The sequence below is a fragment of the Solea solea genome, chromosome 8, assembly GCF_958295425.1.
Source record: "Solea solea chromosome 8, fSolSol10.1, whole genome shotgun sequence".
NCBI lineage: Eukaryota > Metazoa > Chordata > Actinopteri > Pleuronectiformes > Soleidae > Solea > Solea solea.
The window spans coordinates 4845202-4854704 of NC_081141.1; the positions used below are offsets into that span (position 1 = coordinate 4845202).

The 9503-nt window shown below is 38.3% G+C and overlaps 1 long non-coding RNA gene across 2 annotated transcripts; it reads left to right on the forward strand.

The window, feature by feature from the left end:
- The first annotated feature begins 1236 nt into the window (after positions 1–1236).
- Positions 1237–8124, forward strand: LOC131464333 (uncharacterized). 2 transcript variants are annotated; one of them, XR_009241160.1, is made up of 5 exons: positions 1237–1366; positions 1622–1811; positions 6276–6406; positions 6620–6778; positions 7945–8124. It is a non-coding gene; the product is annotated as an uncharacterized LOC131464333 (long non-coding RNA). The 2 variants fall into 2 exon arrangements; XR_009241159.1 differs by lacking the exon at positions 1237–1366 and having other exon boundaries at positions 1388–1811.
- The last annotated feature ends 1379 nt before the right edge of the window (positions 8125–9503 follow it).

Sequence of the window (9503 nt, forward strand, 5' to 3'; positions counted from 1 at the left end):
TGATGCTGATATTCTTTGGCCACTATTGTTTGCCCAAAAAACTATTTAAGTATACCAAATACAAAATTGCTTCACTTCAATAAGCATTAATTGAACGGCACTTATGTGTGTGCAGTGCGGCGCACTTCTGTAAAACTCAGTTAAATGAGAATAATGTAAATACTAAACTAAATAGTAAATAAAAGAAAAAACGTTTTCTTATGAGCTGAAGAGACTGATTAAGAAAGATACACTCACTCACGTGATTAATTTACATATTCACTTTACAGTGTGACCAAACCCACAGACGAGTTTACCTTTCTCTTTAACCTTGTAATTGTATCTCATAACTTTATATTTATTTGTATTTATGTGGTAAAAAAAATGTTCAAAAACTGTGCAAACCTACACATATAAGTACTAATTAAATAGGGATCCTTTTCCACTATAGCAGCTGTATCCTTATGTAAATGCTGTTTATACAATACCTCTTCCTGCAAATTCTTGTTAAAAATGCCCCAATTGTGTATAATATGTGTCATATTTGTTATTATTTATGTGGAAAGCGACATTTTACAACATTATCTAGTTTAAACTACTAACACTTGGTGACAGTGGGATTTTAAAAATAAGATTTTCTGGTCTTTAACTTTCTTTCTTTGGTGAAAGTGCGAACACCTCATAAACATCTGATATGTGACTGCAACCAGGCTGCACATTTGATGCTGAACATGCAGTATATAAACATAAACCTAGATCAGAGCATAAAAAGATCAAGAGCATAAATTGAGTTTAGATTTGAAGAGGCCAAGTCAGTGATAACACGCAGGTCAGTGGAAGCTTATTCCAGAGCCTGAGGGCTGCAACAGAAAAGGCTCAGCCTCCCTAATATTTATATCTTGACCTGTGCATGTGCTCATGAACAGCTTCAGTTAAATAGACAAGGCCACTAAGGGCTTTAAAAACAAACAACAAACGTTTAAAATAATTTCTACAATGTACTGGCAGCCAGTGGAGAGAAAGAAAAAAAAAGATCAGAGTGATGTGTCTAGTTGTGTTTGTTTTGTAGCCCGGTCTGAAATAACACTAGTTTGTAAAGAAGTTGATCTTTTCAATAAATAAATAAATAATAAATACATTTTTTCATGAAAAAGGGTTTATTTATCGTCGTGTAATTCATATATTTGTAATGTTATGTGCAACTGTTAGTCACTTGGTTGCCTTCTCAGTTGTCACTTAACTGTTGGCCAATCGTGAGATACCGGGGTGGGCTAACTGTTAGCCTAACCTGTTATCTGTTATCTTTCTGACGCAGTGATTTTACTGTAATGCCAGAGTATTGTCATAGTTTCTCAATGGTATATGGACATATAACAACATACAGAAGGTAAATGTTTAGGTTGTGCTAATCACGGACTGTGTTACTGCTAATAATGTGAATGCTAAACGTAATTAGCGATTAGCTGGCGCTAGCTTGCTAACGGTTGTTAGCACACATGTTAAGCTGTAGTAGCCTCACGTTGCTTGTTGTGCTAAAGCGTGTTTTACTGTTGTTTGCTATGTGAACTCGAAATGAGCTCATGGAGGCGCATAGAGACTGTATATATTGACTGGTTAAAGGACAAGTATGTATGTTCGCCAGAGGACAGGACCAGAATACACTTCTTGGACCCTTGTTTGCCCTTGGAGATATGAGCGGCAGGTATCGGCTGTGAGTGAGAAGCCACGTTGGTCAAGGCTGCGGTCACTGGGTCTCCTATTTTCCCTCTTCCTCATCCATAACTTTGTTTTCCCCTCACACACACATCACAAGATAACCGATGACGGACAGTGTGAGTACAAAAAACCAATTGCATTTATTTCTTTTTATTATTATGCTTGAAGTGAAGCATCACTGAGTTTCTGACCTCACTGAGCCTCAAATCGGGCCTGCACCATTTTTATTTCAAAGAATATTTTGAAACATTTGTGGGTTTATTGCCTTTAACAAGTGATAAGTTTGGTATGTGTGTAATACACTGATTTATTTATAAAGTACTGTGTGTGAGTGATAATTGGAATTCATTATAAATATTGATTGGGTTTTAGAATAACTATTACTATTATTTCAAGGTTAGAATATATTGAGTGAACCAAAAAAAAGGAACATTTCATTTCAATTTATATTAATTCTTCGTAGGAATCATCATATTTTATTTCATGTTCTAAGTGGAGGCACCAAACTTATTTCTGAGGTATAAAAGTACATATTTTGTTACAGTTATGCCTGGATATAATTGTGTGGCAGTTAGTATAAAGAAAAATAAATGGAAACTTTGGTGATGCAAAATCTTCTATGAAAAAGAATAAGAAAGTGTATATAATATATATAAGTAATGGAGTAAAATGTACATTTCCCTTTGAAGCATATGTGAACAATGAAGAATGAAGCATCTGGAAGCTAAAAGTTAAAAGTGGACTTAAAATAAACTACTTTCGACAGCTGGAAACACAACCTGCAAACTTCTCAGGTGTCTGACTTTTTTATGAATCTCAACTTTTGATGTCACATTTTACGTCAGTGTTACACATCAAGTTTCAAAGGTTTCACTGTCAAGTCTTTTCGCCAATTAAAAGGCTTCGTCTCATAAAACAAAACATTCCAATAATGAATCTTGTGACTGGGAGTACAGTCAAACAATTCACGTTTATTGTCTGCAGGAGTAGGAGCATGTACACGTGTAACCAAATAAATCTTTGCCAGAGTTTGGTTGCATTCAGGGAGATGTTTAAACTCCAGCTGCTGAAGATTGTCATTATTCATGACTACATCAGACAGCTTCCAAGGAAAGAGTCTCTGGAGTGCCTGATTCATCTCCCCAACATCGCTGTCCAACAGCTGGCACTTGTAACAGCCAAGCATCACACTGACGGATATTTCCACGAGGTGAATGAAACTGTCAAGAAGAAGAAGAAGATCTCATCCAGAGTTAGCTGGATGCGGCTGGAACTCCACAGGTGATGCCTGCGGCTTCCTGGCAAAGCGGGAGAAGTGACAGTTTTCACTGGAGTCCAAAGTCTGCAGACTGAACACAGCGACGAGTAAAGACTCCAGCTGCACCAGCGGAGCTGAAGCCAACACTAGAACTGTCAAAAGAAGCTCAGGAAACTGAAGCAACACATCTGTTTCCAGACCCTCTCTGCTCTACGTGCTTGTGAAAGACGCTGTGGATAGAATTGAGGGCAACAGCACTTCTTAATAGACAGGCCAGCTGTTTATCAAACATGTTCCCACTCTGCACCTGAACCTGAAGGATCGGCAGGAAATCCTCGTCACTGTAACTGGGCTGAACCTAAAAGGAAAGGAGACCACGTTCCACCATTAACGTGGTCTTAAAGCTGCAGTGTGTAATGTTTGCCTCTGTTAGGCAATGTAGCATTATTTGTATGCTTCATCCTTCACATGAAAACACACTCTGACAGTCAATACTATCAGACCAGACTGAGGGAGTGTTTGTTTATACAGCAGTAGCGTCGGGACAAGCGGGGACAAGGAGCATTTACTCCATTAAACTGCTGAGCGACTGGGTTTTTATAAGCCTCTTTGTGTTTTCATCGTTCTCCTATGTGTTTGCGTTTGTCTCAGTTTACTAAAGCAAAGTTGCCTCCATCTGTCTTCCTGTGAGCGGCATGGGAATGTGGGCCTGTAGGCTTAAGTATTGTGTAATATACTCAGTTGTAGATGTACTACTATATCTATATGGTACTTTTGCCTTTACTTGAGTACATTCTGTCTACATTTGCCATGTTTGAGTGGCACTGGTAGAAAAGTGCCATCCATTTTCTAAAGCTTTATCCTCCACATGAGGGTCACAGGGGGTGTTGTGTCAATCTCAGCTGTCCAGTTCGCCAGTCCATCGCAGGGCCACATATAGAGACAAACGACCACTCACTCTCAGTGTTCAATTTACCTAATCCCCATATTGCATGTTGTCGGAACCCAGAGAAATCACAAATTTAGGGGAATAAATAGAATTGTTGTTGGGTTAAGGTTAGTCAGTGCAGTGTCCTTAGAAGAATCACAGCACAAACCTTACTACTATTCTTCTAATTTCAGCAATTCAAATATTGAAAAATCAAATGTACAGTACAGTGACATTTCTACTCATCTGCAAGGCGGCTATTATTCCCCATTGTATTTGTTAGCTTTGATACTTTCTTTCTGTTCTGCGGACTAAATTTCTGAGGAAATATTGTCAGTCAGGGAGTTTACTGTAAATATTATGTGTCTTTTCACAAGGTTGAACGTACGTCTGACACCAGACACCTGTATTATCAGGTATAAAGCAAGCAGAGCTTCAGTAACCCGTATTATTTTGATTTTTGTGTTTGTTATTGTGTTGCCAGGATGTTATCTGTCATTTCCAGCCAGCAAACTTTTCTCAGGGGAGCACTGCAAAATAAATGTGCAAGATGAAAGCTCAGGGACATGGTGAGATCGGCCCACAGTCCTGCTCCTGTTCCAGCTTCAGACATGTTGCTCTCTGTGGAGCCAGTGATGCTTACAAAGGCTCCTTGTAATCCAGCCCAGGAGGAACCTCAGCCCTCCACCTCAACTTCTCACTTCTATATCGAGGGCCCTCTCACTTCTGGGTTCTCTGCTAATCTGATTAAAGACGAGCCATCGATAAGGCGTAAAAATTATATGTCACACATTTATTAAATTATACTTGGTAATAAACATTGTCTCTCTGGTAGATGTGGATTTGCTGGATGTGGTGCAAACAGAAAGGCAGAGAAGAGATTAATTACTCTAACTCCCACTTTTTTTGAAATTCTAATTTATGTTTTTATAAGAGCCATCCTGCTCTGATTATTTGCCCACACAGTGAACCGACAATGAGAAAGAACTGAGCTGAGTCAGACTCTGGCACCACACTCCTGCCCTGTGTTCAATATATCTGCTTTGTATTGAATGCTATTGTTATAAAACTGCTTTCATATTCATTCAGAAGTAGCTCCTTGTGTGGAACCAGCACCTCAGTTCACTGTCCCCCTGTGTGTTATAGCTATACATAAATACATTACCAAGCTGTTGTATATGAATATACAGTATTATACTTGCTGCTAAATCCAGAGCAGTCTGTAAGTAGCTGCAGCCAAACACTCCATGATTAGTGTTGTGCAACCAAATATATAAACACTACTGCTCTCTGTTACACAAGCCTCTGTCAATGTGATACAGCAACATCAATAAGTGACAGAAATGATGGATACAAGATGCAAAGACTGGCGGTCGACTGAGCTCCTAGACGCAATAGTCTCCTGGGACCACAAGAGGGCAGATCATTCATTTTCTATTGACTTTCCATTGAGGGTTGGGGGCGAGATTACAAAATGACAACACACAGGAAATGTGAGATCTTTAATGGGACAGAGTGTTTGATGTACAAGCTAAGAATTATATTATAATGAACAATCACTTTTCTGAACTATATCAATTAAATTCTACTACACCAATGTATTAACACCATGACTTGACCTCGGTCTGTTCATCTGCTTTATTAGACCAAGCTGATGGCTAAAGAAGATGGCTTCCAATTACTTTTCGCATTAGTTTAAAATCTTTTCTGACTTTTAGAGCTTTTGTTTCAACCATAAATTCATACAACCCATCACCAAAGTACCTTGTAAAAGTTACTTAGGTTACAAGGTTGGGGTTCTTTCTTGTGCAAAAAGGACAAGGGGACACAAATCTCACGTTAATTGTTTTTAATTAAAGGTAAACCTTTACAAATTAAAGTGCTGACAAAATAAAATATGTAAACACATAATGTATCAGTCAAAATGGGTCAAAGGTCACAAATGCTTTAATTTTCTCACTCAGGGGCCTAACGCTAATTAAAGTTTCCGGTGCATGATTTATTTATTTTTTTATTTTAATTTTTTAACTAACCTTTTTTTTTCTCAGTAAAGGATGTGACTTAAAATGTAGTGAAGTACAGTACTTCCAAAAAAGCATACTAAAATTACAACAACCTACTGTAATAGTAACAGTAATTCTGAGTAAATGTACTTCATTACTTTCCACCTCTGCTCATCAGCCTGTTTTCTATGTGTCAAAGCAGAAGTTTAGAAGTTGTCAGTGCTATTAAGGGAAGTTAAATCCAAACCTCGTGTGGAATCAATTAAAACGGACAAGTTGGGTTGAGTCAAGTCAATTTTATTTATATAGCCCAGCACCACAAACACAATTTGCTGGGGCTTAACAGTCTGTACTTGCTGTCTTTGACCGTGTGTCCCTTTCTGTCCCACAGACAAGTGTCACAGTGAGGAGGATCTGAAGAGCACGGACGGCCGTAACGAGATAACTGCGGACAAAAGTGGAGCGCTCTTTCTCTGATGAGGAGGGCGGTTCCGATTACCTCTAAGAGCTCTCACACATTAGGTAAAAGTATTTGTAGGAAACGCACTATAACATATTTCAAAGCATTTATTCTATAAGGCTGTTCTAATCTTTAATATAATGAATAAAAAAAACATCATTGTCAGAAGCTTCTTCCTACTTTCAGTGAACAACTTCTCCATATGATGATTGTTTACCTTGTGGATTTCAATCAATCTCTTTTAATGTGACCTCATCCCTGTGTCCTGGCTACAGGGGTGAGGTACACGTGTCAATCAGGCGCTGTTTCCTACAAGTTCAAACCACTGGTTTGTGCTAGTTCCTCCACCTCAAACCAGCGACTGAAGCAGGCTCTGCCAAGTCTGCAGGGGAGCCGCCTTCAACATCCTCTGATGCCTCTTCAATTGTGCTTGAGTGAGTCGATAGGAAGGTTACTTGCTCAAAAGTAAACTTTTCACTTACCGACCAAGAATTGTTGTGAGCTGTACACACAAATGTGAATCTTGGCACCTGTCTGCTGCCTCGAGCCAATTCCACACAGGGGCAGAGCAGAGGAGCCAACAGGTCGCTCCTCAACAATGTGAATGCGCTCTGAACGAATGTTAAGCCGCGTTTTCTCTGAGTGGAACAGTCAGTTTGGGACATTACAGTATGTATTTTTTTACGTTTCCATTCGGAATAGTACCAAAATAACCAGCCTCTACTCTTCCAGTTTTTGGCACCCTTCTTTTGGGATACCACAGTAGGTCAGGGTCACACCCCAGCTACCAAGTAAAAGTTGAAACGCAAGCCTGACCCAGGGCTTTACTGTTCTAAAGCATACCGTGCCATGATGGAAACAGCTTTACTGCCTCTGCAGGAATATATAAAAGAAGAAATGTGCTATCACTCCTAACCCAACTACACAGAAATAGAGAGAGAGTTAAAGGAATACTTATATATTTAATTCAATTTTATTTAATTAATTTAATATTTATTTGAACATTAAGGGTTATGTCTGCAGGGTCATGTAGGAATGTGCTTTATCTTATGATGTCATGCTGTAGGTGTGTCTAACTGTTATTGCAGGTAAGTGATTACATGTGCTGAGGTCACAGCTGCTGATGCTTCTCTCTGTTGTTTTGCATGTATTATTTTATTTCACACACACTCTTCAGTCATGCACATTCCACGTCTATGACCTTGCTGATTTATACAACTCATACTATTTATTTGATGATTTGATTTAGTGAACTGATTTAAAAAAAAAAAAAAAAAAAAAAGGCTTGTCTTGGTCATGACAGTGACACACATCAAACAACACAATGACTTATTCTGAAGAAGCTTGGCACAAGAGGCATTTTCCAACAAATGTCATATAATAAGAAAAAAGAAACGGGGGGGAAACGGTTCATTTACTGCTTTATTTGTCAAACATTTGAAAAGTTTTTCAAATGAATTGTTTTCACTTAGTTTTGAATTTAAGTTAAAGCTCATACTCATCACTTGAGTGATACTGGGTGTATTTAGGTTTATTATGTATTATGAAAACTACCCTTTTCCTCTCACAAATTAACGACACAAATATGTTCATATTTAAGGTACTTCCCTGATGTTCCCTATGCCAAAGGAGAATGGGCAGGTTTCAACGACTCTGTCTACAAATCTGATTCTACAAAAACCTGTGTGGACTGTCAAAAGATGAAGATGAGGACTGTGCACTATAGCAATTCAATCAAGCCAAATGGAAGTGAAGAGCATCATTAAACTCAAGCTAAGTAGCTATATATATATATATATATACATATACATATACATATATACATATATATATATATAGAGAGAGAGAGAGAGAGAGAGATAGATAAAATATGGTGTTTTTGTTTTTTGCAGTGGTAGAATTGCCAACATTTTGATCCACACTCCATGCCACATGGCGGCGGTAATGCACCAAGTCGTTGTTTGCCTACCGCCCTTAAACCTCAAAAAAAAGAAGACGAAGAAGAAACTGTCACGTGACAGAAGTGGAAGTTGTGAGATAGAGAGGTCGCTGAAAAGTTAAATACGACATGTTTTAAGCGTTTTTGAGAATAGAGGACCATATTTATTATGTGGTTACGTCATATAAGAAAGTAAAACAAGGCGCTAAAAAACAACGACGGAAGCTAAGAGTAAACAACTACGGTCAGGCTATTCGACACTCGTTTCTCCATGGTCAAACATCTGACGACTGAATTACAAAGGGTTTTACGGTAAACAGCGTCCAGTCAGAGAAGGGTCTAGCTGCAGACCCGCAGACCACTCAACGAAACGCCCCTTCACTCAACGAAACGCCCCTTTACTCAACGAAACGCCCCTTCACTCAACGAAACGCCCCTTCACTCAACGAAACGCCCCTTTACTCAACGAAACGCCCCCTCACACTCAACGAAACACCCCCTCACACTACCCGACACTCTGATTGGCTCTCAAGAGACTGCGTCTGAAACGTGATGAAGTTTACGTTGACCGAGTATGAAGAGGGAACCCGAAAAAGTAACACGGTTAAAACATGGGGAAAATAACGGAGGAAAAGGTAAGAATGGATAAAAAACACATTTAGATATTGAACACTGGATGAATAGTCATTATTTGTATCCATTATATCAATTAAGTGCGGTTTATTAACCAGTTATGTCTGCATGCTGTAACGATAGCGATTGTAACAGCAAGCAAGACGCAGCGATTTTCTCCCTTTTTTCTTTTTTTTCCTTTTTTTCTTTCATTTATATGTACAGGTTATAACATTGACAATATAACATTGTCTCATCATCTCAACCAAGAAACGTATAAGATAAACTATATGATCTCTATATATTAGTATTTATCTGTTTTTTAATCTTTAAATGACAGCTTTGCTCATTTGAAAACGTGTGACCTCAGTTCTACAATTGTTAAGATAAAAGATTTGATGATGAATAATATTTTTCATGTTTAGAAATTAGAAGTTCTGTTGAATCACAGTCAACAGTGTCATTTGATTTGATTTATTTCAGTTAGCCTGCTTATATTTTAGGACAGGGAAAGTCTTAAAGGCAAATGCAGTCCAGTTCTTTACTACTTGATTCTGGATTAATAATGTTTCCATGATAAAAAATACAAAATACAATTTTAATTTACA